Here is a 26,691-nt window from a genome sequence, read left to right on the forward strand (position 1 = left end):
AGTCACAGTTCATACCAAGAACCTGATGAGCAGAGACAGGAAAAATTATAATCTGAAATTAGGGCTGTAAGGATCAGAAAAGTGTCAATATATTTACCTATGAATATAAGTAATGATATCTATATGATATCATTATTTATCATATAGATATCATATCTATATGATATCTATATTTTTATAAAGATGAAAAGGTTGAAAAAAGATGAAAAGGTTGAATTTTTTATAAAGATAAAAATAATTATATTTGCTCTTCACTTCATAATTATTTATAATTATCCATAATAAGTTATAGAAAATGTATGTATCTTTTCTCTTTTACCTAGGAAAAATCATTGAATCCACTTTGTCACTTTCCCCCTCATTCCCCTTAGAGCACAGGTAGTCAAGGGGAAAAAAAAAAAAACAAACTACGCAAAGAAAGTCAAGACTGCACTCTAAAAAGATTACCCATCAGGAAGCATCTTTATAAGTGAGGTACCCAGACCATGTCTGGAAGAAAATATGACAAAGGGCCTCAGGAGAAAAATAAACAACAAGACACATCTGCGTAACTGCCAAACTGAAGCTTGAACAAATATTTTCCAAGACCCAGAGCTTACAAACCTAGAGAAATGGCTCATAACGCAGAGATTTATCTGAAAATGAGACATTTATATCCACATGAGTTCCTATGGGTGATATAAATCTAAGGGGTACAGAAAGAAAGAAAAAGAATAGAGTAAATATTGACTATCTCATGGTTGGCAAATATTCAAAGTAGTAATACAGAGTTTTTAACTGTAGGAAAACATTAAACAATAGTTAAAATTTAATGACATAATTTATACATTAGCTTTAGAGACTATGCAGGCTCTAGTAAATAATTTGGTAACTTCCATTTTTCTCAGAGCACAAACATTAAGAAAGGTCACGAGATATATTTGCTCCCCAAAGCAAATGCAAGTCTAAAACATTCCAAAATTCTTCTAAATAATATTTGAGAATTTTCCTTTCACTTAAAAATCATTTGTCTTAAAAATCATGAACACCAAGTTGGAGGACAAACACTACCTAATTTCAAAACATATTGTAAAGCTATAATAACCAAGAGAGTGTAGTATTAGCTTAAAGATAAATAGATCAATAGAACAGAATAGAGTCCAGAAATAGACCCCACACTTACATGAACTACTTTTTAAAAAAATTTTAAATTTTAATTCCAGTAGAGTTAACATACAGTGTGATATTAGTTTCAGGTGTACAATACAGTGATTCAACACTTCCATACAACACCCGGTGCCCCTCACAACACATGCACTCCTTAATCCCCACCACATATTTCATCCATCCCCCCAACCACTTCCCCTCTGGTCAGCATCAATTTGTTCTCTATAGTTAAGAGTCTGTTTCTTGGTTTGTCTCTCTCTCTTTTTCCCTTTGCTTGTTTATTTTGTTTCGTAAATTCCACATATGAGTGAAATCATATGGTATTTGTATATTAACTTGTATATATTAACTATATATGGTATTTGTATATTAACTATATATGTATATTTGTATATTAACTTTTTATTATTATTAAATACAATTATTGGGGCGCCTGGGTGGCTCAGTGGGTTAAAGCCTCTGTCTTCGGCTCAGGTCATGATCTCAGGGTCCTGGGATCGAGCCCCGAATCAGGCTCTCTGCTCAGCAGGGAGCCTGCTTCCCCCCTCTCTCTGCCTACTTATGATCTCTGTCTGTCAAATAAATAAATAAAACCTTTAAAAAAAATAAAAATAAATTTTATTAACTATATATAAACTTGTATATTAACTTTCTCTGACCGGCTTATTTCACTTAGCATTATACTCTCTAGCTCCACCCATGTCATTGCAAATGGCAAGCTTTCATTCTTTTTTATGGTTAAATATTATTCCAGTGTGTCTATATACCACATCTTCTTTATCCATTCATCAATGAATGGACATTTAGGCTGCTTCCATAATTTGGCTATTGTGCATAATGCTGCTAAAACATTGGGGTGCATGTAGCTTTTTGAATTAGTATTTTTGTATTCTTTGGGTAAATACCCATTAGTATGATTGCTGGATCACGGGATAGTCCTATTTTTAACTTTCTGAGGAACTTCTATACTGTTTTCCATAGTGGCTGCACCAGTTTGCATTCCCAGCAACAATGCAAGAGGGTTCATGGACAACTTATTTTCAACAAAGGCAATTCAGAGAAAGAAGTGTCTTTCCACGAATAGTGCCCCCCAAACCTGGATATCTACTGTTAGAAAGAAGGAAGGAAGGAACAAAGGAAGGGAGAGAGGGATGGTGGGAGGAAGAGAGGAAGGAAGGAAAGTAAACACTTCTATTCATATTTCACATCACATCCAAAATTAACTCAAAATGGACCTTAAACCAAAATGCAAATATGAAATTATAAAAGTTCCAGGAAAAAAAATAGAGAAAAGCCTTTGCAACCTTGAGTTATGCAAAGATTTCTTACATACAAGATGAAAATCCATAAAAGACAGCAATCTGTAACAGAGTAAATCAATTAATTGGACTTATAACAAAATAAGTCTTCTGCTCTTCAAAGAGACTGTTAAGAGAATGAAAAGACAAGTCACATACTGAGAGAAAACATTTGTAAATCATACCTGATAAAGGATTTGTGTGCAGAATATGTAAAGTACATTCAAAACTCAGTGAGATAAAAATCTAATAATAATATGGGCAAAAGATTTGAACAGATACTCCACCAAAAAAGGTGTATGGATGGCAAATATGAAAAAAAGAGTTCCTCAACATCATGAGTCATTAGGGAAATTTAAGTTAAAATTGCAATGAAATATCACTATACATCTATCAGAATGGCCAAAATTGAAAAGACTGAGAGTACCAAATGTCAGTGAGGCTATAAAGGGACTGGAACTCTCATACAATGGTGGTGGGAAGGGACACAGTCAAGTACGTTTTTCTTTTTTTTTTTTTTAACCTTTAAAAAAAAAGATTTATTTATTTGAGAGAGAGAGAAAGAAAGAGCACAAGCAGGGGTAGCAGCAGGCAGAATCAGAGAGAAAAGCAGACTCCTCGCTGAGCAGGGAGCCCAATGCAGTTCTCAATCCAAGGACTCTGGGATCATGACCTGAGCCAAAGGCAGACGCTTAACTGACTGAGCCACCCAAGCCTCATACAAGCACTTTCCAAAAAAGTTTGGCAGTTTCGGGGCACCTGGGTGGCTCAGTGGGTTAAAGCCTCTGCCTTCGATTCAGGTCATGATCCCAGGGTCCTGGGATTGAGCCCCACGTTGGGCTCTCTGCTCAGCGGCGAGCCCGCTTCCCTTCCTCGCTCTCTGCCTGCCTCTCTGCCTACTTGTGATCTCTGTCTGTTAAGTAAATTTTAAAAAAAGAAAAAAAGTTTGGCTGTTTCTTACAAACTTAAACATATACCTATCTTACGATCCAGCCATTCTACTCCCAGGTGTTTACCTAAGAGAAATGAAAGTATATGTGCCCAGGAAGATTTGTACGTAACCTTCATAGCAGCTTTATTTGTAGCAGCCAAAAACCGGACACAATTCAAATAGTTCTCAATTGATAAAATGGAAAGACAAATTCTGGTGTATGAATTTGACCACAAATGCTGGTGGTCCATGTAATGGACTCAGCAATAAAAAGGAGTGAAATATTTATACACATAATACAGATGAATTTTTTTTTAAATCTTATTTACTTATTTGACACAGAGAGAGATCACAAGTAGGCAGAGAGGCAGGCAGAGAGAGAGAGCAGGAAGCAGGCTCCCCACTGAACAGAGAGCCCGATGCAGGGCTCGATCCCAGGACCCTGAGATCATGACCTGAGCCAAAGGCAGAGGCTCAACCCACTGAGTCACCCAGGAGCCCCAATACAGATGAATTTTTAATAATTATACTGAATAAAAGAAGCTAGATACATAAAGAGTACATATTGTGCTCTTGAATTTATATTAGGTCCTAGAAAAATGCAAACTTGTATATTAAAAGAAATTGACTGGGGGTAGGAGTAGGAGGTTGGATTACCAAGGGGCACCAAAAACTTTTTGAGGCATGGGAATATTCATTATTTTGATCAGTGTGATGGTTATACAGATTTATATATATGTTATATTCAATATACCCTTTAAATATATGTAGCATATTATATGCCAATTGTACCTCAATAAAACTATTTCTCTAAAAAAGAAAATAACAATTTCATAGCTTTAGTCACCAAAAATGTGTTGAGCACTCACTGTGTGCCAGGCACCACTGTAGACATAGGATGTAACAGTGAACAAAATAGACCAAAATCCATTCTGTGTTCCTCTCTCAGCAAAGACATGATCTTCATTTTTATTTTTTTAAAAATTACTTAAACTTTAAGTCCAGGAAAAAAGTTAGAAACTGAGAGTCAGGAATGGGTCCTCCCTAACATAACGCTGGGCCTGAGGCAAGAGTGCAAATAGAGACTCACAGCACAAATTTAATATATCAGAGCAATAAATCAAACCGTGCCTCTTCCCAGCCCACATTCTCTCCTGGGCCCCAAGAGCTAGAGGCTAAGGATCTGCTCCTAGTGAGCCAGCCTTGCTCCCTGCAAGCTGAATGAGGGCATGAACATGTGGGGGTGGGGTAGGAGCTGGCCCTCCCTGAATCCAGAGAGGACTACCAGAACCAAGCTTCTCCCGCAAGCCTCAATTCCCAGACTCGGGGTGCCTCCCAAAAGGACACTGTGTGAGCGGAGCAAACAGCAGGAGCACAGGTACCTGGGGCACTCCATCTGCTCAAGCACCCTCTGCTATCTAGGACAGAAGCTCTCATTTTCTCCTCCTTCCTTTATGGACTTCCCACAATCTTCTGTAATCCCCCAAAGACTTCTGAGTCCTTGCCTGAGCAAAAGGCTCAAACACTCCCTTCATTTGCTCAGCTGGTTTCTGAACTTGGAAAAATGATGAATTTTGCAAGATGGAAGAGAGGGGTTTTTTTTTGTTGTTTTTTTTTTTTTTTTTAAGTCTTAGTGTCTTGGTGTTCGTGATACACAGAGCCCTCTTAAGAGCAAGATTCAGGTCGGGGTTCCCACTGGTCTGGGTTTAAAGTTGGTACAGATCAGGAATAGAATTCAAGGTTCCAGGAGACTACATGGATTTCAAAAATCCTATAGGCAAATCATATAAAAGACAAGGGGAAAGCATTCAATAACAGGAAGCCCACAAACAATGCTAATTATCTTACAGTTTCGAAGGCAGAGAAATAGGTATTCCTGTCAACGGGTATGACCCACATATCCTGGGTTTCATAACTTCATTAAAATAAAAATTTGAATCAACCTTAAAATAATTGCGGAAATAGTCCCTAATTCCATGAACCAACTCAAAGGAAGATGAACGGAAGTTTGGATATTTTACACACTTGAACTGTGATGAAATCCATCTTTCCTTCAACATATTTTTGGTGAGTTCAAAGAAACCATGCCAAACCATGTGTAAATTACCAAGTTGTGCAAGATGCTGCCCAGGTCTTCGGGAGCCCTGAATCTAAATATTTAACATAAGGTCTTACGTGATGAATACCATGGAAGCGACACATCCAAGAGTAATGGGAGTAGCAGAGAGAGAGAATGTGCATAAGCATTTCCTTTTGCTGGCATGACAATGAAAACACACTAAAGGGAAAGGCATGCAAGCTAGGCTCAAAGACTGAAATTTTGTCTGACTCTACAAGGTGCACGTACAGCTTATTCCATAAGAGGTTATCCCATGGCTGCCTCGATTAATAGAGCAGTAATTTACCTTTACTGTACTTTCAGGAAGTCATTTTTTTAATCACCTCAAAATGTCTTTCCTTATAATCTCCAACCATTGACCTTGGTTCTGCCCCCTGGACCATGCAGAATCACTCTTCCATATGAAAATCCGTTAACTGTATTAAAACTATGATCATATCCTAAGGCTTCTTTTTTCCAGGTTTAATAATTATGATAATGATGATGATGAAATTAATTATAGCATTGTGTTCATTTCCTACTAATGCAATAACAAATTACCATAAGCTTAAAGGGCTTAAGATTTAGACACACGTGTTTTAGCCTGTATTTATGCCGATCCAAAGTCTGGTCTGAAATCAAGTTGTCATCAGAGTTTCGTTCTTTCTGGAGGTTCTGGGGGAGAATCATTTCCCTGCCTTGATCCCCTCCTGCCATCACTCTGCCCTCTGCTGCTGTAATCACATCTCCTTCTCTGACTCTGACCATCGTGTCCCTCTCTTATGAGGCCCCTTGTGATTATACTGGGCCCACCTGGATAATCCAGGATAATCTCTCCCACCTCAAGGTCCTTATTAATCATAAGAAGTGGGTCCTATTCTTGTCCCCATTCTACAGAATGATTACTTAAGGCTCAGGAGCATTAAGGGCCTTCCCAGGTCATATACCTAATTCTGTCAGTTCTCACAACTCTTCTTAACTCATGGTGTCCAGAGGTCGTAGGCTCTTCTTTTTTTTTTTTTTTAAGATTTTATTTATTTATTTGTCAGACAGAGATCACAAGTAGGCAGATGGGCGCCTGGGATCATGACCTGAGCCAAAGGCAGAGGCTTTATTTAACCCACTGAGCCACCCAGGCGCCCCCGTAGTCTCTTCTTCTCATCTGTGGACCTGCTACAACTTGCGACTAGTAGAAAAAAAACAGGAGGTATGATAACCCAGACAGAGAGAAGTATGTGAACCAAGGGGTAGAGGCAGGAAGGCTAAAATGCTTCACTGAGGGAAGGCAAGAAGGCCAGATTGTCCAGGGCAGAAGGCCTGTGTTGGGGAGGAAGAGGAGATAAAAGTGGAAGCTGGACTGTAAAGGGAAAAGGATTTGGACGTAGTAGGTAAAGGTGAATCCAAATGTTTATTACTAAAGCTTTGATAAAGAGATGGCAACAGACAAAAATAGAGAAGCATTCTCCAGACTATTTTACTAGCAAAATCTCCCAGATTTCTCATTGAGATTCCCCATTATGAATCAAAGAGAAAGACTGAAAATGATCAATAAAATTGGATTATCAAGTGAATTCATTTGAATGGATAATATTCAGATTTTTTTTTTTGCTTTCTATTTTTTTTTATGTTCCTAACAAATATATGCAGATGTAACTCAGTTTATACTAGAAATCAAAGTTCAATATATCCACTATTACAAAAATACTTTCTGGGGTACCTGGGTGGCTTAGTCAATTAAGCGTTTGTCTTGGGCTCAGGTCATGATCTCAGTGTCCTAGACTTGAGCCCCTCCTAGTGCTCTCTGCTCAGCAGGGAGTCTGCTTCTTCTTCTCCTTCTGCCCCTCCCTCTGCTTGTGCTTTCTTTCTCTCTCTCAAAAAATAAATAAAATCTTTAAAAAAATACTTTCTGAATAAACCCATTTTTCCTCTCAGACGTTCAAAATGCACATGAGCTTGTCTTTAGCTTTAGCTCATAAAATACATTATGATTCCCTTCTCTTATTATAATTATTGCTATTTCAAAGTAATGCCTGTTTATTGTAACCTGTCAAACAGCTCGGAAAAATTGAAAGAGTTGGTAATCTTCCTCCCTCCACTAAATCCATTCTACTGAGGAACCAAGGTTAACTGTTGGGCTGTTGTCCTTTGGCACTCTCTAAAACACTTATTTTACTTTGATTTTATAGGTTTAAAAAGAAAAAGTTCGGGCCATTAGCAAAATATGTTGTGGTTTTGCAAAGTATGAATCTATATACTTATAAGAAAATCAATAGAAATATATCAAAAGTGATTCAGAACCCTTACTAACTTCAATTGTGAAGCAGGAAATTTTTTCTATAAATTAAAGCCAAAACTTCAATAAATTCAGCCTCACCTACAGGGAAAACTCAGCTTTTTCTCTAATACATATAATTAATTTTAGACAGTGAATTTCCTTTGCAGAATTCTCATTCATATAGAGAATAATTGAAAATCTCTTTTTTAGTGTTAAACAAGCAGGAAAAAAAACTTAATTAGATCTCTTCTGCATTGTAAATGTAGCCTTTCCTAGGTTCTAAGATTACCTAATTTCTTTGTGCTCTATAATTAAATTTTCTTTCCACCTTTTGGCCTTTTTGTTACTGTTGTTCTCCCAAACTTTTCAAAATAGGTATCCAGAATCATTGTCAACCGCTTCCATTTTTAACCTTTGGAACCCACTGCATTCTCTGCTCTTCATTTGACATGGTCCTGCCTCTTCTGCTTCTATTCCACCCCAGTACAGACCCATCCTGATGACCAAGAGGAGTTCTGGACTCAGGGAAGGCAATACTGGATGTTGCTGAGCTCACCTAACCACTGTCTCCATCTTCCCATCATTAAAATAACTGCATTTATCGGCAACTTCAGAAAGTTGTTGTAAGGCCTCTGTGAAATAGAGTTCAGAAGAGCTGTAGACTGAAAACCACCCTCTCTTCTCTACCTTCAATTTACATAGTGGTTAAGAACACAGATTTTCAAGTTGACCTGACTAGTTCTCTCTTTTTCCAGGTGTGTGATCTTGGACACATCATATCCTTTCTGTGCCTTAATTTCCCTCATCTGCAAACTAGAGATAAAAACATGCCCACCACGTATAGTTGTTAATATCTGGACCCAGCAGTCCCACTTCCAGGTACATATCCAAAGAAAACATATCACAGACATATCTGCACTTCCATGTTCATTACAGCATTATTCACAGAAGCCAAGATGTGTAAATGAGCTTTACCTGTCAACAGATAAATGAATACATATATGTATAATGGAATATATAACAGAATATACATAGATAATAAAATATTACTTGGCCTTCAAAAAGGAAGAAAATCCTGCCATTCATGACAACATGATTGAACCTGGAGGACATTATGTTAAGCCAGTTATAGAAAGATAAGTACTTTATGATTTCACTTCTGCGTGGAAGCCAAAAAATTTGAACTCACAGAAGCAAAGAGTAGAAGCATAGTTACCAGAGGTTAGGCAGTAAAGGAAATAGGAAGACCTTGGTCAACATACATAAAGAAATAAAGAGAAAAAAATGTGATGATCTCTGAAAAGCACTACATGGTATATGATCACTTTATATCACTTCAGTCTTTCATTCTTATAAAATATCCAAAATCAAATATTCTTCCAACTCCAAACTTCAAAATATTCACTATTTTCCCTCTATTATTTCCCTTCCATGGACTGGCTTTCTTGGAGAAACATATCAATAATATTTCCATGTGATTAAAGAAATCTTTCAAAGAGAAAGCATTCAGTCTTATAGCCTCGAGATGTCCGTTTCTCTCATGAGAAGCATTTGATGACCAATCAAGCAGAACTTTCACTAAGTCCTCAGCACAAATATTTGTTGGATGCTATTCATAAAGGTAAACAGCAGAAGCAATGACTATAGAGAGAGAACTACTGAACTAAATATCATCAGTACCATTTAAGCACCTCACATTCTTTAGATGCTGTCTTTCTTCCACCTCTTCCTATATTTCAACAACCTACATAACCTCTTTGGACATGATTCCTCATCCATCTAGAAAGTCTGGATAATAATACATACTTCATAGAGCAGATGTGAAGATTAAGTGGTTAAAAATGCTAATTTCCATCCCAAGTAGAATTTGATAAGTTAAGGATATTAGCTGTATAGCAACCATTAAAAATAATAGCTAAAAAAGACAATCGAAGAAATAAAATTGATAGTAATAATTTTTTTAAGATTGTATTTATTTGACAAAGAGAGAGAGAGCACAAGCAGGGGGAGTAGCAGAGGCAGAGGGAAAAGCAGACTTCCCACTAAGCAGGGAGCCCAGGGCAGAGCTCCATTCCAGGACCTTGGGATCATGACCTGAGCTGAAGGCAACGCTTACCCGACTGAGCCACCGGCACCCTGGTGGTAATAAATTTTTGAACAACTGAAAAGAAGAAAGAAACAAAGTAACAGGAACAAAAACCAGATGAGACCAATAAAAAACAATAAAAATGTAGACATAAACCCAGTCATATCACTAAATATCAGTATCAATAAATTACATAAATGTAAGCATCTAAACACTCCATCTATTAAAAATTGTTAGTAATAGCATTGTATGGGAGCAGATGGTAGCTACACTTGCAGTAAGCACAGCATAACATAGAAACTTGTCAATTCACTATGTTGTAGATGAAACGAAGGTAACATTGTATGTCAACTATATTTCAATTAAAATTTTAATTAATTTAAAAATAAAAATAAAATTGAAGGGGAAAAAGTAGGGATTTTTAGACTGAATAAAACAGCAGAACTCAAAAGTATGCTGTCTATAAGAGACATGCTTTATAAAGATTTAGATAGACAAAGTTGAGGAGTAGACAAAGACATACATTCAGACAATAAACATGAGAAAGCAAGATGAGGTACACTTTAAGGAGTTTTAGCATAGTTTTATAATTATTTGAAGGACAATTATCAGAAAGACATAACATTCATAACCATGTATCCAACTAATAACAGAGCTTCAATTATATGAAGCAAAGATTGAAAAAACTAAAGGGATAAAGAGAAAAATCAACTATTATTGGAAACTTAAAATTCCCTCTTTCATAAGTGGTTAAAATAAGACAAAAAACGATAAGGCATAGAACAAACAGCCTTCCTGAGCTAGAATTGTGCAAAAAAAATTTAAGCACTTAACAAGTGTTTTGAATAACTTTTTTTTTTTCAAGTTTTCCAAAGATGGTATATAACTAACACCATTCCAGAGCCATACAACAGATGCATTAAGATTGTGACTTCTGGGGGCGCCTGGATGGCGCAGTGGGTTAAAGCTTCTGCCTTCAGCTCAGGTCATGATCCCAGAGTCCTGGGATCCAGACCCTCAGCGGGGAGCCTGCTTCCCTTCCTCTCTCTCTGCCTGCCTTTGCCTACTTGTGATCATTGTCTGTCAAATAAAATAAATAAAACCTTTAAAAAAAAAAGATTATGACTTCTGCAGTTGATACAGAAGATATGAAAAACATTATTTATTAACCTGACCCAATTGGCAATTACAGACAGAACATTTATACCTAAAAATGGATTGGGGTGGTACTTACACAGTTTTATACATTTTTGGAAACTCATCAACCTATTTGCTTAACATGGGTGCATTTTATTATATGTAAATTACATCTTGATATATTTCAGTGGGGAAAAAAAACACAAGGAGATTCCATGACCCATCCACCGGAATGTCTGAAATAAAGGAGTCTGACAATAACAAGTAATGAGGAAGATGTGGAAAACTTCACTTTTATATATTGTTGACAGGAGTAAAAAGATACCGCTACTTTGGAAAACTGTTCAGGTGTTCCTAGTGAAACTAAAAAAGACCCACCCTATGCCTTTTCATTATACTTCTAGCCACATAATTAAGAGAAATATTTCTACAGGTCCACAAAATAATATGTTCAAGAATGTGCATAGCAGCTTTATTCATGATAGCCAAAAAATAAGGCAGAATCCAAATGTTCATCAACAAGTAAATGGATAAACAAATTGTGGTATATTTATATTATAGAATATCTCACAACAATACAAAAAATAACAAACTCTCAATATACATAATAACATTGAATGAATCTCAAAAACATCTTGTTAGGAAAAAAAGAAAAAAAAAGCCAAACACATGAAAAGATGCTCCACGTCACTCATCATCAGGGAAATGCAAATCAAAATTGCAACAGGATGTCTATCCCCTCACACCTGACAGAACGGCTAAAATAAAAAAACACCAAAAGACAAGTGCTGGCCAGGATGGGGAGAAAAAGGAATCCTCCTGTATTGCTGGTCGGAATGCCAACCAGAGCAGCCACTGTGGAAAACAATATGAAGGTTCTTCAGAAAGTTAAAAAATAGAGCTACCTTGTGATCCAGCAATTGCACTACTGGGGATTTACCCCCAAAATACAAAAACACTAATTCAAAGGGATATGTGTACCCTTATGTTTATAGCAGGATTATTTATGATAGCCAAGATATGGAAGCAGCCCAAGTGTCCATCGATTAATGAATGGATAAAGAAGCTGTGGTACACATGTACACACACACTGGAATATTATTTAGCCATAAAAACTAACAAAAGCTTGCCGTTTGCAACAACATGGGTGGAGCTAGAGAGTATAACGCTAAGCAAAATAAGTCAGAGACAAATACCGTTATGATCTCACTCCTGTATGGAATTTAAGAAACAAAACAAATGAGCAAAGGAAAAAAAAAGAGAGAGAGAGAAAGAAAGAGAAAGAAACAGACAAACCAAGAAACTGGACTCTTAACTATAGAGAACAAACTGACGGTTACCAGAGGGGAGGGGTTGGGCGGGATGGGTGAAACAGGATTAAGGAGCGCACTTGGGATGAGCACAGTCTGATGTATGGAATTGTTGAATCACTCTATTGTACACCTGAAAGTAACATAACACTATGTTAACTGGAATTAAAGAAAAGAAGGGGGGAAAGCTAAATACAAAAATTTCCCCTTTGTGTATGTTCAAAGACAGATAGAACTATCATGTGGTGATAGAAGCCAGAATAATGGTTGCCTCCGGGAATGGAGGATTGACTGGAAGAAGTGGTATGAATGAGCCTTCCTAGATCATGGAAAAGTTCTTTCTTGATCTGGGTGATGGTTACATGAGTGTGCAGCCCCCTACCAGAACAAATGAGATTTGTTTACTTTTCTATATGTAAAGTACACCTCTGTATTTTTAAAAGATTAAATGGTATCATTAAGTTAAATCACGAAATCAGCCTGATGACGTTTAACAGATTATACCTATTAATGTTATTCTAACTTAAATATCTGCTACTAACATCTGCTTAGCAAGTGTAACTGTACACACTTGGAAAGATAAGCTAAAACAAATTGAAAAAGGAAGGCACCTGTGATTTAAGAAAGGAATTTGTGCTTGCAATTTCACAAAAGTGAGACGCTGGAAAAAATGCAAAATTTGTAGAGCGCGTGCCCTATAAATTGTTAGATAAACTTCATAAAATGTTCATAAATTACTTAGCCACTGGAGTTTTACAGTCTTCTATGTAGAAAGCAACAATTAGAGTGTAGTGCTTTTTTACAAACATTTTCGAGGCACTAGAAAAAAAGAGATTTATTTTAAGAAAATAAATGGGTTAAGATTTAGGTCAAAATCCCACAATGATTTGTGTTTGTCCTTAATTTGCTCCATGAAAAAAGCTGCTTTGGGAATCTCGGCATCCTCTTGGGATGTCCTTACTCCCAGCCCCTCCGCAGGAAATACAGGCTGGTTTAGCAATGGAGGACTGAGTCTGGTCTGGGCAAAAGAACAAGGAAAGCTTGTGGGTGTTCTCATGGGCACAAGCACGCGGGTCTTCTAACACAACTTCAGGATGGAAGGGGGATAAAAAAGAGTTTGTGATAATAGCCCTGTTACTTGCATGAGAAGAAAAAGAAGAGTTCGTGATCATTATGTTAAAAAAAAAAAAAAAAACGTGTTTTAAGATGGAAAAATACAAAAGTAAAATAGGCAAGGTACAATGAAGAAGCATGCGACACCTTCTTAATAGGGAAGAATTAAATGGAGTGCCTGGAATTTTAGGGCTTAGACTTAGACTTCAGGGAACATAAAATTTTCAAACAAGAAAAATGAACCAGGTATTCACAAGTGAGTTGCTGTCACCGGGTTTCTGACTATACAGCTGCTGATATAATCCTTCTTTGCCTCACCACGTCAGTCAGCAAATATTTTGAATAAGTGATGGTCAAAACCTCTATCCTTAGAGAAAGAACAACCCTGTTTTAGTCTGTGAATGTGGAATGGGATAAAAATTATGGAAGGATAGGGTGGGATGGGGGAAAACTCTAGAGTTTTCAACTAGAGCAATCCATTTCTTCCACGATGCCCTGGGGGAGAGGGAGGAGGGCTCCAGCCAATCAAAGGGAAGAAAATCCCTACCTGGGGCCACAGCCTACCTCAAGGCAAGATTCTGTTGTGATACAGAGGAATCTGGGCAATCCCTCTAGTATGTGATGCTTTGATTCACAATCTTTTTGAATAGTGTACAGTGTATTCAGGGGTGTGAGTTGACCCATTAAGGCCTTCTTAATTTTCATGCTTCATATTTTCATTATTAAAACTGTAGAAGTGCATCAGGCCCAGAGTAGAACCCCATAAACTTTACTAACCATGACCATAGTTCACAATTCCAGTTCTAGCTAATTTCAAATACACTGCAGTAATGTTTTAAAATATTCTATAACCATGGTTCAGTCGTGCTCCCTGGTCAGCTCAGACTGACAACACAAGGCACTGGGAGTAACAGCTCAACTGAGAAATAATAGTATTTAACATTGATGAAACGCTTATGGTAAGCCAGCCTCTGTTCTAAATGCTTTTGTAGAGAATAACAAATTGAAGCCTCGACCACACTCTAAGGAAGGTTTTACTGATTTACAGATGAAGAAACTGGGACTCTCGAAGTTCAATCAATTTGCCCAACGTTGCACAATTAGGAAATGACAGCCCCTGATTTGAACCAAAAGCAACTCCAGATACTATGCTCTCAGGAGACGGCTGGTTAGCTCCTGATCTGAACTGGGCAGCATCTGAAGGGCCTGTCCAAGGAAGGATCACCAAGGTGTGACTTTTCTACCCAGCCCACTGCACTGTGCTGCTTTAAGACCTTTTAAAAGTTACTCCGACAATGAGTCAATTACATGGGAGCCAACACAGAGAACCAGCCAGAGGTTAGAGGAAAATGCTATTATTTTCTCTTGCTAAAAAAGTAGTGAATCCTCCTAGTGTACTCAGATTTACAGACAGAGAATAGAATGCTGGTTGCCAGGGACTGGGGGTGGAGAGAATGGCGGGCCATTGTTTCATGGACTGTGTGAGTTCTCCAGATGGAAGGCAGTGATGGTTGTGCAATAATGTACTTCATATCAGTAAACTGTACATTTTAAAATAGTTAAGATGATAATTACATTACGTGCATTTTACCACAGTTTAAAACAATATTTAAAAAGATAATCATGGGGAAAAGTTAAATAAGTAATGAATCCTCCTGTTGCTTTAATAAATTACCAAATTGGGCGGTGGGGGGGGCGCCTAGGTGGCTCAGTCAGCTAAGCGTCTGCCTTCACCTCAGGTCATGATCCCAGGGTCCTGGGATGGAGTTTGCATCTGGCTCCCTGCAGGGAGCCAGCTTCTCCCTTTCCCTCTCATCCTGCTCATGCTCTCTCTCTCTCTCTCTCTCTCTCAAACACATAATTAAAATCCTTAAAAAATATTAATAAATTACCAAATGGGTTAATATATAATCAAATATCTTTCTGATACATCTTCTTAGAATTTGTCAAGCTTTATTTGTTCTCTAAGACTTAGCAATTTCAGTTAATATTTATGGAGGCTAAATAATGATATTATAAGGATGCAGTTGTACAATCAACCTATATTCTGTCAGGACTGGTTACTATTTCTCCATATCATAAATTGCTACTAAAGTAAGACCTATAACCAAAGTAAAATCTAATCATCTTATACATGAACTTGACATTGTAGATTCTCTGCATCAATTAAAAATTAAAAGGGTTTATTGTTTGCATTTTTTGTTATGGTGTTTATAAAAGCACTGGCTTTGTGATTCCTAATGGTTTCTCTACATCTGTATAATCAATACTGTGGATGACCATTACCTTAAAGATAAGTTCAGTGAAATGTGATTTTAATATTAATATATTACATTTGCAATGGAGTGCTATTATCTCTGAAAGTGTTTTACGTTGATTCTTTCTGTATCTGCATTTCAATTAACAGTATCACTGTGTACGCACGTGTTCAAGCCAGGAACAGAAATAATTTTTAAGTCTTTCTCATCTCCTAGTTCTATCCACTGTACTTCCTAAAATCTCTCCACCCCAAGCCCTCTTGCTATTCACTGCCACAGTTCTGGTCTTACCACGTCTCATGGGACTGCCATGGAAGTCCCCTAACTCACCTCCCACCACCTGCCCTGCTCCTCACTCCCATCCTCCACGTTTGCCAGAGTGCTTACTTAACGCCAAATGAGGGAGTTCCTATCTCGATGAGAAAACCTCAAATGATTCTCCATTATCAACAGAAAATAAAACTTAAAGTTCTTAGTGTGAGCATCCAACAGTTCCAAGTGTTTCACTGCCCCAATCCCTCTCCACCCTGCCCTTATCCGTCCTGTTTTCCCAGGAGAGTCTCCGCACACACAGAACCACTTGGAACCACTTGTCTGTATCCCCTCACGCCAACGTTACAAGTTGATTCATTTGTACTCACTGAACCCTCTCCCTAAAAAGTCCTCCCCCACCATTTTCCAGCACAGGACATTCTTCTAGACCCAAAGAAAGAAGCTAGTTCAGGCATGACTATTCTGGACAATTCTGTAGAGCACATGCTAGAGGAGAAAAAAGTCCCTTAACTCCGGTGTCATACATGCGGGCATTATTGTAGATTAGGAACAGCAGTCGTTGGAATGATAAACATAGAGTTGATGAAGGCTCTTTATATAAAAATAAACTTGGAACAATTGCAAAAACCTGAAAACTCTCTATAACAGCAACCTTGCCATCCATAAGCCATCAGTCGGGGGTGGACCATTAAGGGCCAAGAACCAGCGTAGGATATAAGAGCTGGTCAGTGACATGGGAGCACAAGGAATGGATCCTGGAAGAAAGAATCAGGACCAGAACTGTGACATCTTTCCTACCCCTTCCTGGCTACAGGGTCACTGGTGCTTTTGAGGAAAGAGAAATAAAGTGACCCAAGGGATAAATTCTGGCCCAGCTTTCCTTCTCTCCCTTCTCACTTTCACACATGGCAGACATCACTCATCAAGGCCAGCATTCTTTTCCATGGCATTCTTCTCCTCTCAGCACCCATACCTATGAGCTGGTACATACACATGTCCACACACACACACACACACCCATCTGCCACCTTGTTCTTGAGGTTCTCAGTCCTCACCCCAGAGCACCTACACAGACACCTTTCTGCCTGGTGTTCCTCAAATATTTCCAACAAAGTAAGCATCACAGAAAAAAGAAGAGGAAGTATGTATCCTAAGGGCTCCTGAACGAAACCTAAATGCATGATGAAGTTTCAAGTCTCACATTTGTCAATTGCATGTGAATGTCCTCCTTAATACATCCATTTATTTTATAATAAAAACCAATATCTTAAAAGGCTTACTACTGGAGAAAACTGACATTGTTTAGTCTGCCTCTGAGTGCCCCTGGCCCTAAGCCGGGTGTCTGCACACCTGTTTGTGACATACAGTCTGTCCAGTTCTGTAAACTATACACTCTCTCATGGAAGCAGCTACTTCAAGACAGCTGATTTTGCTTGTGAACCAGGAGTAATTCAGAGGCTTAAAGACAAATGGAAAAAAAGAGCTCTATACCCCTTCATCACTATTCTAGAACCTAGAGTCTGAGAGACTCTTAAAAAAAAAAGGATTCCTTTCTGAAACAGCAAGAAGGGAGAAATATGGTTCTAAGCAGGGCTGTTCTTTCTGAATGGTCTTCCCCATGCCTTATCTTGCTAATTCCTCATCTTTTAAGTCAGTTTCAGAAGCAGTGGCAGTAAAAACTTTTTCCAACCTTCCCTTCTGTTAAGATGCTTGAGAAGGCATTACGTACTTTTATCATATTCCTTCACAATAAAATATAATTGTTGCCTTACTTATCTCCTTCATTAGACTATCAGTTTCTTGAGAAAAGAGTTTTTTAAAAAAATTCTTAAATTTTTAAAAATAGCACTTAGCATAATACCTGACATTTAAGTGTATAATAATGAATATTTAGTGCCCATCTTTCATCATTGCCCCTCATGAGCACTACTTTATAAAATATTTTGTCTACCAACAGCATTTTAGAGAACATAATGATTAATCAACGTTTCCACTTTACTAATCAAAGACACTTAATCTGACCATGCCATAAAAATAACAAATAGAAAATGTTTTTCAGTATTAAAATGACCTGTTCATTTTAATGACCTGTGCTTTGGCTTACTTATACGGGCTCCTGCAAGTTTTAGCTCAAGATATAATGCCCCGATATTAAAAATGTATGTGGCGGGCGCCTGGGTGGCTCAGTGGGTTAAGCCTCTGCCTTCGGCTCAGGTCATGATCTCAGGGTCCTGGGATCGAGTCCCGCATCGGGCTCTCTGCTCGGCAGGGAGTCTGCTTCTCCCTCTCTCTCTCTCTGCCTGCCTCTCTGCCTACTTGTGATCTCTCTCTGTCAAATAAATAAATCAATAAATAAATTCTTTAAAAAAATGTATGTGGCAATTTAAAGTCATCCACATGCGCATACAAAATCCCAGTTTTTATGGTAAAATCATGGACTCCTGAGACAAAAGGAATATAAAGAAAATTTGAAGTAATCTAGTTCAACTTCCCACTCGAAAATAAGCCTCCTCTTAAACATCGCTGAGAAGAGATCATGCTCAAACCTTCCACACGAAGAATGTCCTACTTCCTGCTCTGTTTGCTTCTGAACAGGTCTAACTGCTGAACCCACAGACGGTTCCTGCCACATGAAGAGACAGCATCATACACAGGCAGGGCCGAGGAGAGATGGAGGAAGCTGGCACCGAGTGGCCAACCTGGCGGGCAGGAAGTGGGCCCAGGACCCGAACTGATTCTCAAATCCCATACGAGGACTTCTAGCCAGGCCATCTTCACCAGGCTACCTGAAATAATTTTTTCACCAGGCCCAAGCCTGTTTTCAAGGCCCATTTCTGTGGAGCCTCTTTCATCCCAAGTAAATGCCCAGATTTCAAAGGGCGAGAATGGAATGGAAAAGACTGTGATGTCTTGCTGCCTACCAACTAATGAAAGATTAATTCACCACTGCTATTCCTAATGGTCTGCGCCCCAATGCCACATCCCCTGTTTGAAGGCTGAGCTGCCAGGTGAGGCCTCAGGTGTTAAGGAGAGGCTGTTAATGACCAACTGTGTCAAACTAATCTCGGTGCAAACTACTGCATTTTATTATGTGAATTCCCAGGATAATTGAACACCTTATCAAGGGCATCCACTCAATTAATTTAAAAAAATGTTAACAGAATTCATTTATCATCATTTTTAATCATAACTGCCAAGGACTCTTTTTTTTTTTTTTAAGCTAGCACCCGAGAGTTTTTAAAGAAATTCAAAGTGGTAGGACATATGACAATTTTTTGCCATTTATTCTTATAAATCATATAAACAGGAATAATAATTTACATTGTAATCGTGGTCACATGAGTTATACATAAAAGATCCAATCTCTTACTTCTAAATTCAAATTGTCATCGATTCTGTGACTGCTGAAAGCTTATGAAAATGTGCTATGGCCCCAGTATGATATTGAGATCTTTTTATGTAAGCAAGGAATGAAATAAATCATCAAATGATGAAATTTTGACGCTGTTGTGTTTGATCCTTTGCTAGGGATTATAGATTACTGGAGATGACACCTGCCTTGGGGGGTTTCCGTCTAGACGAGGAGAAAAAACATTCCTGTACTCAATGCAGTGTGAACAAGTACACATACATAAACGATCATTGATGAAAGGATGGGGAGGACCCCAAATCCTTAGCTGGCTATTTCAGCAGGTCCCCCCAAAGAGAATGGGGTTTAAATAAACATTCCTGAAAATGCCTATGTATCACCAGCTAGGACTCAAAACCCAACATCTGTCCCCTCTCCTAAGCAGCCTAGTGCGATCTCAATGGACAACTCCTGTTCTACGTCTAATTTCTGAAGCAAATAAACGGACTTATAAAAATCAGTGGTCTGGGCGCCTGGGTGGCTCAGTGGGTTAAGCCTCTGCCTTCAGCTCAGGTCATGATCCCGGGGTCCTGGGATCGAGTCCCGCTTGGGCTCTCTACTCGGCAGGGAGCCTGCTTCCCTCTCTCTCTGCCTGCCTCTCTGCCTACTTGTGATCTCTCACTCTGTCAAATAAATAAATAAAATCTTTAAAAAAAAAAATTAGTGGTCACTGCTGCTCGGTTTAAACCAAATGACAATGTAGTTTTCTGCTACCTATTCAATAGGCCACTGATACTAAAGCTAAGAAGATATATTAAATGTGTATCACGTGCTGCCTGCATTGCCCTATGCGCTAAATAAATTTTAATTCTTCACTTTGTTCTGCTTCCTCTCTTTCCCTCAACCACCCCCACTTCTCAGTCAAGGTATAGAGTACATTTTTATACATGAGCATGGTAAAGGAAAACCAGTTAATTCTCTGATCAAACCACAGCATTTGTGAACCTCAGGGCTGGTTACACAGAGAAAAGTTTACAAATAATCCCTTGTTTCCAAGAGAAAACTCTGAGCTCATTTTTTCTCCATTTAGATAAAGCTAATGTAAATCCTTTGGAAATTCCCCAGATGGAAGAAGGAACATTTTAGCCCCCAGGCCCGATTCAGCCCACTACTTGGTTTCATTCAGCCTGTGGGTCAGAAATCTCTGGGCAGCCCTACACAGAACACCTCAAGTTTCTACCCGTGAGCCCCAGGGGCCTGCTGAGGTCACTCTATTTAGAAAAAGTCTCTAAAAAATTAAAAAGATGCAAATTAGAATTTCAGAGGAAAGTAAGACCAAGAACTTCAATTCCAGAATTTAGAAAACTCTCTTTTCCTCTTTTTTTTCCCCAACAAATCCACATATCTATTTCCCCGCCTTCCCTCCCTCCCCTCATTAGTCTATTGAGGGTCAAGCTTTCTTCCTCCATCACCATCCCCCTCCTCCTCCCCATCACCTCAGTCAGAGATGTGGTTTTCCTCTTTCTCAGAATTGACATTTATAAAATGAGGATCACTAGATAAACAACAACAGCACTTCATCCATTCTAAAGCACTTAAGGAAGGTTAGTGATTATTATGCATTATAGGTTAGTGATTATTATGAAATAAATTAATAGGGAATTAAAACAACAATAAGAATGGCAAACACAAGGTCCTAAGTGTCAAGCATTACAAATATTTCATTGACCTTTCAAATCACTATACAAGGTTGACTCTAGGGAAGTGTGTGAAGAGGAGATGCTAAGTTTTTTCCCTTGCAAACATTGTTTTCATATATTCTTTAAAGATTTATTATTTGAGAGAGAGAGAAATCATGCCTTCACATACATGCAGGGTCAGGGAGGAGCACAGGGAGAGGGAGAGAGAGAGAATCTCAAGCAGATTCCCTGCTGAGCACTGAGCCCAGCTTGATCCCACAACCCTAAGATCACAACCTGAGCCTAAAATCAAGAGTCGGATGCTTAAGTGACCGAGCCACCCAGATGCCCCTGTCTCTATAATTTTAAAACAAGGTTGTGAAATTAAATATTTCCATATGACTAAGAAAATCAACTGAATTAAGTTCCATTAAACTTATACACAGTCCTCTGCTGATTGCTTTTTTCCCCTGCAAGACAGGGCCTTTCAAAAAAGAAAAGAAGTTCTAGGCTCTTGTTTTCAACCTATGTGCCAATTTTCCCTTTTATGAACTGAAAATTATACTTCACAAGATTCATTATATAATGGAGCACTTCAATATCAAATCAATACCCAGAAGACATTTTCACACAAAGGATCACAGGGGAAACCCAATCATTATTTGTTAAGTGATACACTGTGAGGTTGACCTTGAGTCCCCTACCTGACAGAATGGCAGATCTTTCTGATTAACAAATTGGTGGAGATTTCATTTAGGAACCAATGTTCCTGGAAGTTATTATAATGGTTAAATAAGTATTGAGCACAGAGATCAGTACTATACCTAAAAAGAAAAAAAAAAGGTAACACAAACGGCCTGACAGCCCACCAAAAACTGTTCCCTACTCCTAATACATGTCTACCTTCAAGACAGGATATTTCTGGGGCTCATTTCTCTAGAAAGTATATTGCCTCCCTTTTCAAACAAATTTTTAAAAATTGTTCCACATTATTTACAGAAATGAAACTGATTCTTCTGAGACTTCTGATATGCAAGCATCCAAATTATAAACTGCTTGGCCTTTAAAAGGTTATGCAATTTCTAGGAAACGGTACTACAAGAACAAACGGTGTTTGTTCTTTTTCACATTCCTGCTGAAATAAAATAGAAAGACTTCTCTAACACCATGGATTGATTAAAAAAATAAACTCACTCAAGTTCAAGTCTGGTGATGCAAACATGCTGAGTCACAATTTACCCTTGTATTATCTATAATAAAAGGTTTGATAAACAAATTAATAGTAGGGGCCACTCCAAACTTTCCTAGATTGTAGTACTTAGGGGCCACAAGCTAGTTGGAGAAAGAGCCAGGTGACTTATTTTGAAGCTACCTTTGTGCAGCAATCACCCTGTTTCTACCTTGACGACTGATGTATTCAGACACAAATAAAAGCAGTACAGAATTTTAAAAAATCGTATGCACACTTTACATCAAACTGAGAAAACATCACTTGTCCACATCAGAGATTACTTGTTTGCTTGTTTATTTACTTACTCTAGCATTTGATGGCTGGTGGGGATACTAGAGGGAGAAGGAACGTCTTCTCTTACCCCTTCCCCAAGCATGTCCTGATACTAACAGTAAAGGGATGTTGCCTTAAGTAACTGGTTCCGAAAACTGAAGTGTGCACAGAAGTACAGGATACACAAAAGCAGCGTATGAACAAGTGATACCTCATTTATCTGGAGACTGAAGGTTCACCTAGAGCCACCATTTAGCCATCCACAGAGGCGACGACTAGCTACTGGACACTGGAAGAGCTGAGACTAGAATCCGGGATGGCATCTCTAAGTCCACACTCTCTTCCACTTCGCCACAGCCGGTTTAGAAAGAGCATGGCTTGGTAACCCTTTGAGAGATTCAGTTCAAACTCAGTCACGGCATATTCTTAAAACTAATGACAATATTTATGGAATGTAGACTTTTTCCTTAATATAGACTGTTCTTCCTCGTAGTCTGGCTATATTGTTATTCTACTGCATTTGTTTTTATATTCTAGTTTTTATATTCTAGTGACACATACACCTACTTGTACCTAGTATATACCTTGCACACGCACACACACGCACACACAATCTAGAGAGTGCTTAATAAATATTTGTTGAATAAATAAATGGATGATTCACTGAGATTTTACTGAGTTGTAAAACTAGTGGCCTTGTATAAACAGTGATCTATATAAGGTTATCTGGCATGATCCATTGCTAAGAGTCAGAAAGTTATTTAATTCCTCCATCCATGGCCTCTGAAAAATCCCAGAATTGGTGTGCAAAATGGTGTTTATAAGTGCATATTCCTGGGCAGAGATCACAAAGCTCTCATCATATTCTCTAAGGGGGGGGGGCGGTCTATGAACCTGAAAAGATAAAGAATTACTAACCCAATGTATCCTATTATATCCCTTCTATCATATATATGAGTGATCCAGGTATGCTTACATACCTCCCGGGACAAGAAACTCATCACCATATGGGGTGGTCCTGGCGGCTTTCATATTTCACAGCATAACTTCTGATTGACCACAGCTCCATCCTCCAGAGTCACACAGAACATATTCAGTGCCTATGCCACTTGACAGTTCTTCATGTATTTTTAGATAGCTGTCATAACCCATCCTATCTTCTCCTTGTGCAGGCTGCAAACCCTCAGTTCTTTCAACCAGAGTCAAGGTTCTGCTACCATCGGCACCATCTCCATTCTGGCACTCTCACTGCATTCGGGACCCCACCTGGCCACACGGGTGGTCAGCACCTACCCAGCAGCCCCTCACCCCTGCCCCAGCCCAAGCCACATACCCCTGCTAAACAGAGACCAACCATCACCGTGGGGGCAGCTGGTTCACCCCACTGACTTAAAGTTAACTTCTAGTTAAGTAAGATCACTGCATTTTTTTTTCTTTATATGTGTGACAGTTTCCCCATGACCCTCCCATTTTGTTTTTTAATAGTTTGACAACATTTGACAACTGTCCTTGTCAAACTTCCACTTGAAATGTAACCAGTTTTTTTCCCCTGAGGTTCCTATAGACTCTCAAGTTCTATCAATCCACATTTTAGCTATGTCCCCGTCACCTAGCGTCTCTCTCTCTCTCTCATTCTAGTTCAGATAGGCTTTCCTGAGCATGCAACTTCTACTGCATGGATCATAAAAAAGATGTTGCATAAGAAAAGCCCAAAATAGGCAAGGGTGGGCTAATTAAGGGTACAGACTCTAGACCCAAATCTCGGGGCTGCCACTTACTAATGTGTGACCTGAGGCAAGTCACTTAACCTCTTTCTCCACTTACTCATCTGTAAAATGGAAGAGACAACTACACCCGCTTCATTGGGTAGTTATAACAATAACAATAAAATGTAAGGAGCCCAGAACTCATGCTATGTAAGTGTTTGTTAAATAAATACTTCAGGTAATATGTTCATCTATTTAGTTACCTAAGTACGAGAGAGTCAAAAACCAAGTGAGTATTGTAAATGCAGAAAATAGCTCAAAGACTTAAAATAGTGCGATTGGGTTCTTCTTCCTACAGTCCACATCCAGACCAACACAGCTTAGACTTGATGTACTTAGCAAAGCTGAGGTACACACCTCTCAGTCTGTTTTCGCCATGAACACTCAGGGAACAGTGGAGAAAGGACACAAGGCCCGGAAAACATGCCTGAGCTACAGAGTTGGAAGGGTTTTACTATTCATTCACTTTTATTTCCAGTCTCTTTTCTCTTTGTTGTTCGGATTGGTTATTTCTATTGTTCATCTGCGAGTTCACCGATTCTCGCCTCTATCCTTTCCATTCTACTACTGAGCTCACTCACTGAACTGTTGTGTTCTTTTTTTCTCTTCAAGTCTTTCAGTGATTATATTTGTCAGTTCTAAAATGTCTCTTTGGTTCTTCACTATATCTTCTACATTTTTCACTGAAACGTTCTATTTCCTTACTGGGACTTCCCATTTTATTACTTGTTTCAAGTGTGTTCATAATTGCTTATGGAAGCATTCTTGTGATGACTGCTTTAAAATTCTTGTCAGATAATTCCAACATCTGTGTCATCTTGGTGTTGATTAGCCCTTGTCATTTACATTCAGATCTTCCTGGGGTTTGGTATGACAAGTGATTTTCAATTAAAATCTGGACATTTGGGGTGTTTTGTTATGAGACTACAGATCTTATGTAAATGCCACAACTAAGAGGGAAAAAGGGTGCTGCCTTATTACCACCAGTTGGGGTGGGGGCAGGGAGGGGGGTGGAGTTTAGGTTCTCCTCTCAGTCTGGTTACCAGTGAGCGGTGTTAAAACACCTGCCTCTCCACTCAGCTTCCTCTGACACCACACTAGCTGAGAGGCCTTTTAGGTCCAAAGCCTTGCTATGCTGAGTGGAAGTCTAGGCTTCCCACGTGGTGTCCACTGGCACTTGGGGGGGGTGTTGGGGTGCCTCTTACAGCTTCAGAGGAGTGAAGTCTAGGCTCCCTGCTTGGCTTTTGCTGGTGGGATGGAGATGGGAGCAAGCAGTTTATTTCATGGTGTTTAGCTGGAGCAGAGAATTTATTGTCACAAAGTTCTCAGTCTTGCTAGGCTGCTCCTTTCCTAGTCATCTGGCTGAAGAGAACAGGCTTTCTTGTATGTGCTTTTTGTCTGTGCCCATTGGCCTTTTTCCCCATGGCTGGCTTCTACCATATAGAGTCTGAACTAGATGAGGGAAAAGGAAAATCCAGAGAACTCACCATGTGTCCCTTCTCAGGTCCCAAGGTCCCCAGTAAGTCTGCCTTCTTCTCTCCACCTTTCAGTCTTTTTATGTTTATTTTATATACAATGTTTAGGCATTTGGCTATACTTAGCAGGAGGATACAGAAAAGTGTATTTGCTCCATCTTTCCAGAGGCATTAGTCTATTTATAAAAGACTTTAACCTACAGAGCTCTAAGACTAGCAGGCATATACCCAGGAGCCCACAGGATCAGCTGATTTAGTCTTGCCCTGGGGGCAAGAGGTGGGGGGTGAGGGGACTAGGTAGTGGCAGGAGCTGGCTTTCCCTGTGATACCCTCTTTGGTGAGAGAAGCAGCCTCCTCCAGACCAACTCCCACACAGACCTAGGACAGCTTCCTGCATTTATTGCCCTTCCGCCTGCTGTTTGCATCTACTCCAGCTGGCCCCCACCGGCACGCTTCAACCCTGCTCCAGTCACAGACCCCTCCTTAGGTCCTGAGGAATGAGGCAAGTCACAGCTCTAGCTGCACTCCCCGAAGTCAAAATGTCTTCCTCTCTGCTTCACCAGAACGGACTTCTCCCCTCCCCCATCCTTCATGCTCTCCTGCCACTCCCTGCTGAGATCTGGCAGAGGTCCAGGTCAGCACAACAAGCATTTTCTATTAAAAAGCCTAAGACTAAGGTAGCATGACTTTTTCTCAGTCTTTGTTCTCCTAGACCTCTCTTCTGCGTCTGACAGTGTGCTGACCAGGTTTCCTATTAATAGCATCTTCCAGATTATTAGTTATTTGCAATTTGCTTTTACCTCCCCATGTTACTTAATTTTATCTTCACCAACACCTCTGTAACATAGCCAGGACAACAGTATCATGCCCATTTTATACATGAAGAAACTGAGACATAAAGCAGATTTGCCCACATTGCCATGATATTAGGTGCCAAAATCAAGAGGAGATAAAGCTCTCAGAGGCGCCTGGGTGGCTCAGTTGGAGAAGCTT

The 26,691-nt window shown here is 39.1% G+C and overlaps 1 protein-coding gene across 1 annotated transcript in view; it reads right to left on the minus strand.

The window, feature by feature from the left end:
* Positions 1-26,691, minus strand: part of LOC111161144 (reticulon 1) — a 217,303-nt gene that overhangs the window by 181,182 nt on the left and 9,430 nt on the right. The window lies entirely within an intron of this gene.

Source organism: Enhydra lutris, unplaced genomic scaffold, assembly GCF_002288905.1.
Source record: "Enhydra lutris kenyoni isolate GAN:26980312 unplaced genomic scaffold, ASM228890v2 scaffoldscaffold4, whole genome shotgun sequence".
NCBI classification, from domain to species: Eukaryota; Metazoa; Chordata; class Mammalia; order Carnivora; family Mustelidae; genus Enhydra; species Enhydra lutris.